Source organism: Rhinolophus sinicus, chromosome 3, assembly GCF_057876585.1.
Source record: "Rhinolophus sinicus isolate RSI-liver-muscle chromosome 3, RSI-T2T, whole genome shotgun sequence".
Lineage (NCBI taxonomy): Eukaryota > Metazoa > Chordata > Mammalia > Chiroptera > Rhinolophidae > Rhinolophus > Rhinolophus sinicus.
In genome coordinates this window covers 162,695,039-162,706,299 of record NC_142503.1, presented here as the reverse complement: position 1 = coordinate 162,706,299, position 11,261 = coordinate 162,695,039, and the positions used below count along the sequence as shown (strand labels likewise).

Genomic DNA, 11,261 nt, shown 5'->3' with positions numbered 1-11,261 from the left:
ATCCTACAAAATACTGTCCATTCCAGGCCAAACAAACTTTCCAGGCTTATTTCCTATATTAACTCCCATTCTTAATGTGTGTACATTTGCATACACATATGCACACAAACGCACACACATACATGCACACACACATGTGCACAGACATTGGGCCACAAAGGATGATGTACTGTCCAAACTTTGTATTGTTCTTATTCTTGGTGGGAGTGTAAACTAGAGTGGAAACCAATCTGATAACCTCTTTTCAAAATGTAAAGTGTAAGGACTCACTGACACAGTAATTCTACTGTTTTGTAACCTTCCCTAGAGAAATTCACATACAATTCCCTTTCACAAAAGACTGACACAGACCCTTAACTAGCCTGTTGAAAACAGAAATATCTGTTTGGTCTGGTTACACTCATTTTCTTCCTGTTTCCATGGGTCCTTTTTTCAATGTTCTTATGCCTGCATGCTACACTTGACCTGTGTTATCATTCTCGTATTCCAGAACGAATGACAAATTACAGAAGTCCTTATTTTCCATATCTACATATGTGTCAGTCGGGGTGCTGCAGAGAAACAAAACCAAAACCCTACATACAGATCTAGAGAAGGAGATTGATTATGAGGAATTGGCCCATGTGATTAAGAAAGCTGAGAAGTCCCACAACATGCCACTTGAAAGCTGGAGGCCCAGGGAAGACAGTGATGTAGTTTCAATCTAAATCCAAAGGCCTGAGAACCAGAGGAGCCAATGGTGTGAAGTCCCAGTCTGAGTTAGAAGTGCCTAAGTCTGAGGACAGGAGAGGATGGATGCCGCAGATCAAGCAGAGAGCATATTTTCCCTTCCTCCACCTTTTTGTTCTATCCACGCCCTCAATGGATTGGATGATGCCCATCTACATTGATGAGGATGATCTTCTTTACTCAGTCCACTGATTCAAATGCTAATCTCATCCAGAAACACCCTCACAGACACACTGAGAAATAACGTTTTACCAGCTATGTAGGTATCTTTAGCCCAGTCAAGTTGACATAAAAAAATAACCATCACAACATAGCCTCACCCGCTACTTTGCCATTAACCAGGATTGGCTTCATGACACTGCATCTCTCTGTCTCTCACTAACACAGCTGAAGGCACTGCTTCTAAATGCTATGTTCTCTGCATCCAGAAGAGAGGAATATTTTAAACTCTTTGTTCCTGGAAAGGTCACCGTGATTTGGAGTTCAAGCTAACATGGATTTTGCTCTCCCATTACTCCTACCTCTCAAAAGAAACAAAGAGGTCAAGATACTTCCTATTTTTGTGAGGCTTGAGGCTTATGCAATTTTGGGAATCCCTATTTAGAAAAACAAATGGAAAAATTACAAGTAAAAATTGCTAGAGTCCCTCCCAGGTCCTTGGAAGAGATATGCAAGTACAAGGTCCTAAATCTTAGGCTTCATTAGCTTCTTGGTAGGTTGCTTCTACTCAAGGTGTCATATGAGTAACCATACACCTGGGGTGGTTTAATCATTTCATATCCACTGTCAGGTGAGTCACACAGCACTCTGGGTAATTTAGTAAACATTACTTATGATGATGGTGATAAGAATGGTGGTAAATCAGGCTATATGAACATACATTATGCTCTAAATTATTCTAAGATAAAAACATACATCCTTTAGGTCATGGATAATGTAAACTAGATCCTTTGTGATGCTAAAAGAAGAAAAGGAAAAACATCGTGCCTTTTGAGGACCCACAAATTTTATGTTTACAGATAATTCCCATTTTCTGACAAAACTGATTCAAACAAGAGTTTTACTATCTTAAGAGCTTACCAACACAAATGTTATACATCTTTTAGTTTACAAACTTCATAATAGGTAGATTACGTATAGAAAATGGAAATTGTTTCCCTTATACTAATAGTGTGGTTGATGGAGTTCCCATACACTGAAGTCCCTTGAAAAATGCATGGACAATAGAAATAGTAGTTTGTATTTCATTAAAGGAAAGCTGCTTGTATTTCAAAGTATTTTCTGGAACAATGTGGATCTTTAGCCATTCTTAAGATTATGATAAAATAATGGGGGCGGGGCAACTCACCATTCACTAAGGACCCATAAAAGAAGCAATGAGTTTCAGAAAAATTTAATGGCAGACCTTCTTTTTAATATTAAATGGGACAAATTTAGTCCAACTTGAAAGTTTGTTTTTACATAAAAATTCTGGTAAAGCAAAAATTTTTAAATTACCAATAATCTTATTCTATTTTATCATGTCAGCCAAAGATCAGTTTCTCCTCATCTTCTCTCTGTTTTTGTCAACTAATTTCCCTAACCCATACTCTGGCAATCATGATCACTGTCATCATCATTATAACAGTAACTACAATTCATAAGAGCTCATACTCTGGTCAGTCACTCCACTGAACTCTACATATATACACACAATCCTCTCTATGAGACAGATGAGATCCCACAAATGCACATGTTCCTAAAAGATCATCTTGATAACTATGCCTGAAATGAACATTCACTGTCTTTCCACTTCCCTGATACATCAAAAATCCAAAAAATCCAACACAAACATCTATTTGCAGGGTGAATCTTAAGGTTGCCTACAAGATTGCCTGTTCCTGTTTACCATATCTGCCTCTTCATAGTCCAGCCTCCCAAATTCCTTTGTGTGTGGTTTTCCTCCATTTCTCAGATTGCAGTATTTATCTGCAGAGAACTATTTCCTTACCTTAGCAGTCTTCCAGTTACAAGTGCCAGAAAACCTTAAAGTGGGATTTAAAAAAAAGTCTCATATGACTAACCTTTAGCAGAAGCTTGGTAGAACCGCCGTTAGCAGAAGCTAGACCCAGCAGCTCAAGCCATGTAATAGGAAATTTGCTTTTCTCTGTTTTTCCACTCTGTCTTCCTCAATGTTAACTGCCCCAGGCGATCCAGGTTCTCCCCTAGAGATTTAAAAAAAAAAAAAAAGTTGCTAAGTTCCAGGCCTCACATTCTCACTACAGCACATTAAATGGCAACGTCCTCGGAAGACCTTGGATTCAACCTCTTTGGCCCACATGTCCTGTTCCCATCCCCATGCTATTACCTTCACAGAGAAGCAAGTGAGATAAGGCAATTGGCTTAACGATTCAGTTCACCCTTCGAGCTCAGGGTAAGATGATAAGATGCTCATCTCACGGATGAGAAGGAAAATGTTGGTGCTGTTGGCAGGAAAAGGGTCAAACAGGCTCAGGGAGAGGAGTATCAGCACCAAAAATATGTCTACTACACCTGCTGAATATTATTTCCATAGAGGTAAAACAATCTAAAACTTTGATATAGCACCTGTGCATGTGCAGTCAACTAAAAATAACAAACAAAACTGTTGGTCCCTCATTCTCTCTATAATCCCTGAATAAGAGGGAAAAATTAAATCTTCATTGGCAATTTAGAAAAATCCTATTAAGAAAAGTTATATTTAATTGCTATGTACATGGATTTTTCTTCTCTGTGGGAAAAATATAGTGACTTCATATCCATAGAATTCAAAATCCTCTCATAAAACAAAGACTGAGTCTGTGTGAGAAGAAAATAGGCATCAAAATAATGATCCAGACAACAGAGCTTTAATGTTCTTTCCATTATTTATAGAGATTTCCAACTGCTCATGCCCATGGATGCCTTCATACTATATACAGAGGGTGCCAAAAACATGTATACACATTTTAAGAAGGGAAAAAACTGTATTAAAATTATGCTGATGGTAACCACTTTGAGCACCTCTTGCAATTGCAGAAGTTATATGTGACTTGTATTCATCTTTGTTATCAGTATATATTGAGTATACAGTTTTTTCCTTTTTCCTTTCTTAAAATGTATATACATTTTTTGGATATATATATATATGTGTGTGTGTGTGTGTGTGTGTGTGTATATATGTATATATATATATATGTATTTGTTTTCTCATACAAATGCTTTGTATCCTTTTATTAAGACTTTACTGAATTGTCAAAAATATAACTCTATTTGGAGTTGTTCAATCATTGGGAAGAATCGAAATGTGTCAAATCTTATTACATCTGAGTTCAAGATTGCTACCTTTATTGACAATAATGTACCCCAAGTATGAGAACAAGATAGAATATTCTGCCATGTATATTGGTAAAAAAGGTATAGATCTGAATTTTCACCACACTTAACAACAACAAAATATTTAGACTTGAGGAAAAAACAAAAAACAGTAAGGGCATATTCTTTTTCCTATGTTAACAGGAGATGTTTGGAATAGTCTTTGTGTTGGTAGTTAGTTTACCACAAAAAGTGCTGTTCAACTTGCATTTAAATGGAGTGATGGAAAATGTGTTGGAATAGGATGAAAGAAATGTGAGTTTTCGTCTAAGCTCTTGTCACTAACCAGCTGTGTGAACTTGGGCAAGTCATTTTACATCTCTGGGTTTCTCTTTCCTCATTTGCACAATGAACAGGTTGGCAGATACTATCTTTAGAAGTTCCCAACCCTGAACTTCTTAGTATTTTATGCAATGAACATGCAAAGGAGGGAGCATAGTTTACCTAAAATCTAAAACGGAACATTACCATCCATTTCCCTCCTAAGAAATTGTTATCAGGTGATGGAGATAGAAAGTTTGTAGGACAATTCTGGGTTTTACAAACAAATTTCCATGTACCTCTTTAATTTGTGATTACCTTAAGTAAGCAATTCCTTTTACACTTTTATTCAAAAATAACAAGCTGTGTTTGAAATGCCGGTATACACCATTTATTACGCTCTCCAACCCAAACACGAAAACATTTGTACTTATGTTATGACTTCACCTGGTGGCTTTCATTTTCCCCAACATAAAGACAGGGTGAAGCAAAGTAATAGAAAAATAGAAAACATCTTTGTCGGAAAATGAGATTGCAGCTGTGTAACTGGAGCACACAACCATAAATCAGAATGTCAAATCCAAAACACATGACTTTTTGCAAGTTCTCCATGTGCTCTCTAATGTGATTACAGCCTGGTTGCTATTATGATTTAAAACAAAGTCTTTCATGCTAGAAACAAAATGCGGAATGTGAGCTGCCTGGGGGAGAGAGCTGCAAGCTAGCTAGCGACATACCCCTTGCTGTCAGAGAGGTGGGCTACAGTATTTCAAGCACTGGTTTGTCAGGTGTGAGAGAGCAAGAGGATACAAGAGGAACCTTGGCAGAGGTCTTAACATGAGGGACAAATTAGCCTGCAGTGTTCAGCTCAGCTTGACAATCTGAAATTAGCTTCTTTCTTTCCCCTCCCATTTTTCTTTTTTTCTAAGCAGAATCCTGAAGCCAAATACGAAGATTACAGAAGTCATTCTTTCCTGCCTATCACATAAACAAATGGCCCAGCTGTTATTGCTAAGATTCCAGTTTTAAACTTGGACTTTCTTGTATAAACTTCAATGTAATGGTATTTAAAGTGTCATAGGCAATAAGCATCTAATCCTACTCAATAAATTGTAGGCTTGTTGCATGAACTCCTAGAGCTGTTAAAGACAGCTGTGCTTTTTTTGTAATTTAAGTCATTTCCAAATTGGGCAACTCTCCAGGTGTATTTTCAGACAAACAATATGTGCTAGAAAAAGTGATGTTCTGAGTCTTTCAGCAATGGAATAAACACAAAGGAGTAAAAGCTGAGATATAAGACGGTGCAAACATCATTCCTGATCACCCCAGGAGGGCCAGCATGAAGGTCAGGGTGCTAGGAAATTGTTCTTGTTTCCTAGGACTGTTAGAATAGGAGCCAGGAATTTTCCCCCAAGGACCTTTTGCAAGCCCAATTACTTTTGTAACTGGTTGTTGAGCCAATGACATAGATGGGTACCAGTGTGAAAGATAAGAATTTAGTATTTCTCAAAATAGAATCATCAACTCCCAGAGCAATGACACAACCCTGAAATAGAAAAAGCTCCTCCCTTAGCTGATATTTAAAGGGTCAGGAGAAAACGGTGTCCACCCTGTGACGTCACTGAAACAAATCGTCATGAGACCATATGATAAGACATAACTGTAAGAAGTCATTTCATCTATTGCGCTGTCTCTAAGAGGGCCCACTATCAAAGCATTTAAATAAGATTAGTTGGTAATTATTTTATATCTGAATCATCATTAAATATGAAATGAATCCTCTTCTAGTACATAAGAATTTTGAGTAGGCAGGGCAGGGAGCGTGCTTTTCTAGAACCACTCCAAGCTGAGTATTCTACAATCAGCTGATGTACCTGAGTAGGAAAAAGCCTTAGTTCTGTCTCACCATGGTTTGATGATGGTGAGTGGTCTTCAGGGAGACCATCACAAATGTTTGCTTCTTGGCTCTGATTCCAGAGCAGAAGAGGGCTGTTGTCAATGTTTCACTTCGGTGATTGTTTTATCAACAGTTGATTTGTGCCTGCAAAATCTTCTTTCCCACCTTGGTGCTATGCTGGTATAAGGTACTGTGCATTATCTTTTGGGTTAAATACATCTGATGTCTACCTCATTGTGAACGATGCAGAGAAAATAGATAAAATCACAGGGAAAACGTAAATCACAGGCTTGGAGCCCACAGCGTAGTTGGGCTGAGTCCCTCTGTGGTGGGTTGAACTTCACCATAGACAAATGAGGCCGGAAATGAATCAACACCTTTTTCAGTTGCTGGAACATAACAGGAGTTCACAAATAGAGGGAACTTCAGGCAATGACTCAGGATACTTTCAGCCTGGATAGACAGCTGGACAGCTACACCTAGTCCCAAAACTCTTAGAAATGATCTTCTGGACCCCTGACCCCACACAACCTGCCAAATGTCAGTTCTACATGCAAAGTAGAAAATTCCTACTGAAACTTTTAAGTTAAAGCTTAATAATTAGAACCTCCCTTCATCCAGGGATTCTGATGGTATTCCCACTATCCCCCTTTGAGAAAGCTCAGGTCTGTCACCTCACTGGAAAACTACTTCAGGCCAAAGCAGTGGTCCACTTGTTTTGAGCCTCATACAGCAAAATCCCTCAGGTTTTGTTCAGTTTTGAAGGGAAACTCAACAGCTCTGTATAGATTAAAGACCTAACCAAAAAATGTCTAGAAACAACTAATCTCTCGGTGTCACTTTAAACAAGTATAGTATACCAGACACATGGTATTGATCAAACAATTTAGACTCTCAGCTATCCAACCTATTGAGTCCCATTTTTCTCATTTAAAAAGTTCCTAAAAATCTACAAAAATACTGTCAAAACTACAATGATAGTATTCAGAATTTTATTCTCAAGGCAATTTACCCACTACCACAGGTAGCATTTTTCAATATGTGCATAACTAAAATGTTCTTTGATTTTCATGAAAGGAAGGACATGCCCCATAGAATGGAATAGGGGGTAGATTTTTTTTTTTTTTTAGCTAAAAGCTGGAGAATGAAATTATTGAAACCATCTTCTGTTCTACTTTAATTTTCACCAGCTTTTTGCTAGTTTACTTTAACAAGTAATGTTTGATTGAATTCAGGCCTGCTTTTGTTTACAAAATGAACCAGAGCCAGCAAGTCGTGGCCTGGCTAATTTGCACATCCACTGCCTTGGTCTCCTCCCCTTTAAACAAAAATCTGGAGTTTGTGATTTATTGTTGATTTGGTTAGTTCAAATGATTTTGATAGTATAAATCTACCTTCCCCCCATCTTTGAGATTTTTCACCAATCTATGTCTACTATAGAAGGCAGAAATGTACCCCCACCAAAAAATGCAAAACATCTCAACTCCCAAGATTTCAGACACCGGCAAAAGGAACTGAGAATAAAAATCCACAGATGGAAGAAGGAAAAAGCAGTATCCATAAATCAATAGCTTTAGAAACCAAACTGACCCATGAGGAAAAATAATGTCACGAAAGCAAAACAAAGTGGTCATTGTTGATGACAGGTCTTTTTGAGTCCTTCTGCACCTTCCTTGTTTGCCCATCAGGTAAACCCATGTTTCCCAAACCCAGAAGAGCATCAGAATCATCTTGGATGCCCTATTCCTAAATCTTCTTCTCTAGAAGTTCTGATTTTAAAAGTCTAGGGTGGAATCTGTACGTTTACAAAGTACCCCCAAACGTTTCTGGAGGTCTACCAAGCTTTGAAATAGTGATACAGTCTTTATGCATGTTTAATGTCACGCTAGTAACCTGCCCAGCTAGTCTCATCTCTTCCTGTGCTTGAATTCTCTACTCAAAATCTGAAGGTCTCTTATACGAGGCTGTGAAATTAATGTGGTATTCTTTATATAGTCAGGTGAAAATAAGTATGTAGAGGAGGAATGGCCCTGCCTCCTTTGACACTCATGTACAGAATCCTCACACATACAACTGTTGGGGCTTGCTCTACAAGATCACTACCCAAAGCTAAAAATCACTTGATTCTCACATGCCCACCATCTGTCCTTAGCATTTCATGTCCAGTGTGATTTTCCATTCTCCTAACAAGGCAAAGCTCATTCCCAATCTTCTTCACACCCATGCAATCTGCTGACTTCTTGTCATCTGCCCACTTCCCTTCAGGTTGTTCATCTAAGCGTAATCTCATTTGAAATAAAAAGGGAATTTACCAAATACTACAGGTATTGAGGGAATGTCTATTAGCTCTAATAGGGAAGGAACCATGCCCATCTGGCTTATCCCTGTATCTTCAAAGCATAGCCTAGTGTGTAGTGCATGGCAGATGCTCAATAAATATTTGTTGAAAATACAAATGAATATCCAAAGTTAAAGTTGCAATTAGAGACTACCTTAATAACCTATGATTTTTCAGAATACACCTTACCCATGTGGAATCATGAAATCTTAGGGATAAAAGGACTGATGAGGAAACTGAGGTCATGCAAAATTATGGTTTTTCTAAGGTCAACAACACATGGATGATAAATCTCAGACTAGCAGAGTCCAGTGTTCATTAATTTTTGTAGTTTGGTTTGTTTTTTTAGTACTCATATATAAAACAGTTAATAATGCTTCCTACATTATAGGATAGACAAAGATGAAATGTAAAAAGAATATACCTAAAATGTGCTTAGAAGTGTTCCTGATACTTCTAATCATTTAATAAATTATATTATACCAGGTTCTCTTTCCAAGTCTAATGCCTAATGTCTAAGTCTTCCATAGTCTGGCCCAATTTTGTCAATCTAACTAGATTTCCCATTACTAGCCTTATAATGTAATTCTGACTTGACTACCCAGAGTTAGGTCAAATTTCACAGGTCAACAGCACAGTCTTCCAGAAGACTCCCATCATTCCAGACTCCAGCCACAAGCTCTGGAGTTCTCAGGCATCTGTACTTCTGACCAACTGACTACAGATTCAGGGGTTCCCACTACCCCTTCAGTTCAATAATTCATTAGAGTTACTCACAGAACTCAGGAAATAACTATACTTATGGTTATCATTTTATATAAAAGATACAAATCACCACCAGCCAAATGAACAGACACCTAGGGCAAGGTCTAGGAGGGTCCCAAATGCAAAGCTTCTATGTCCTCAGGATTCATTACCCATTAGCATACCAATGTACATCATTAACCAGGAATTGCACCTGAGCCACAGGTAGTTTTTATTGGGGTCTCATTGCATAGGTACAACTGATGGAGCCATTGGCCACATGAGAGAACTCTATCTCCAGCACCCCTCTCCTCCCTGCAAGTCAGGCTAGTGTCCCGTGGATTAAACCCCATTGTTCTAATCACATAGTTGGTTCTTCCAGAATAGCTAACCCCATCCTGAGCCATCTTATTAGCATAAACTCAGCCAAAGTCCCGGTTTCACCATGAATAACAAAGACACTGATGGCCCAGAAAATTCCAAGGATTTAGAGGTTATCTCCGAGTGACCAAAGTCCAGACAAACTCTTTATTATACAACAGGCTTCTATTCCTGTATGACTTGTCTTCCTGTCCTCAGGCCATGATCAGTTCTAGGTCAACGCCTTCTGTGGAACATACCTGAGCACCTTGTTTTTGTTACACTCATCATACTCATAATTTCTTGGTCTTTGTCTTCCTCATTAGACTGTAAAGTCTGTAAGAGGAAGGATCATGTCTATCTTATTCATTACACTTGGCCAATTCCTTACACTGGTCGAAGAACATAGTTAATACAATTAAATATTTGCTGGCAAGTGAATTCCAGCTCCATGCCTTTATTCACAGTAGGGAAAGGACATTTGCAAATCTAAAGCTAGTACCAGGGCCACAGTATCTACAGTAGGAGCAGGTACAAATACAGATACTCTTTACTTACAATGAGTTTACATCCAAATAAATCCATTGTAAATGGAAAATATTGTAAGTCAAAAATGCATTTAATACACCTAACCTACCAAACATCGTACCTTAGCTTAGCCTACCTTGAACATGCTCAAAACACAACAACCAAAAAACTCTGGCAATATAGGACATTGTAGAATATCAGTTGTTTACAGTCATGATCGCATGCCTGACTGGGAGCTGCTGCTCGCTGCCACTGCCCAGCATCATGAGAGAGTTTCAGATGGTATATCACCAGCCCAGGAAAAGATAACAATTCAAAGTACAATTTTTAACTGAATGCATATTGCTTTCGCACCATCTTAAAATGAAAAAAAAATTGTAAGTCAAATATCATAAATCAGGGATTGTCTATAGGAAGTCTTAACATCATCAATAGGTTCTTGGAAACTATTACTTTAAGTGAAGTGACTTATAACGAAACCAATTTCACCATAGATTAATTGATACAAACAAAATTTAAGTTCCATTGGCATATTTCTGGTCACAAAAACATCGGCAAACTTCTAAGTAAAAATCCAAAACACTTCTAATATTATTAACCACTGAAGTCATTGTGAGCTATTCATAGGCTTAAGAAAGATTAATAAACACAAGTAAGATAATTATTTTCCAACCCACTTACTCCAGTTCAGGGTTGAGGGTGGACAGAGCCTATCCTGGCAGCTCAGGGTACAAAGTAGGAACCAAGCCTGGACAAGCCACCCCCTCATCATAGGGTAACTAACACCCACACCCACACTCACTCAAACTAGGACAATTTAGATATACCAATTAACCTGACTTGCATATTTTTGGGATGTGGGAAGAAACCCAAGTACCTGGGAAAAAACCCATGCAGACATGGGGAGAACGTGCAAACTCTACACAGTCGCTCCAGTCAGAAACTGATTTTTTTCTCTTCAATTTTATAACAAAATGATGTTGAATGAAATGACATTAACATTATTCATGGACCTATTGGGCAATAGGATAA

At 38.1% G+C, this 11,261-nt stretch overlaps 1 long non-coding RNA gene across 1 annotated transcript in view; it reads right to left on the bottom strand.

Annotated features, from left to right (window-relative positions):
• Positions 1-2,800: 2,800 nt before the first annotated feature.
• LOC141570352 (uncharacterized) overlaps positions 2,801-11,261 on the bottom strand; it is a 196,657-nt gene continuing 188,196 nt past the window's right edge. The window contains exon 3 of the long non-coding RNA XR_012494348.2: positions 2,801-2,933. This is a non-coding gene — a long non-coding RNA (uncharacterized LOC141570352). The remainder of the gene's footprint in view (positions 2,934-11,261) is intronic.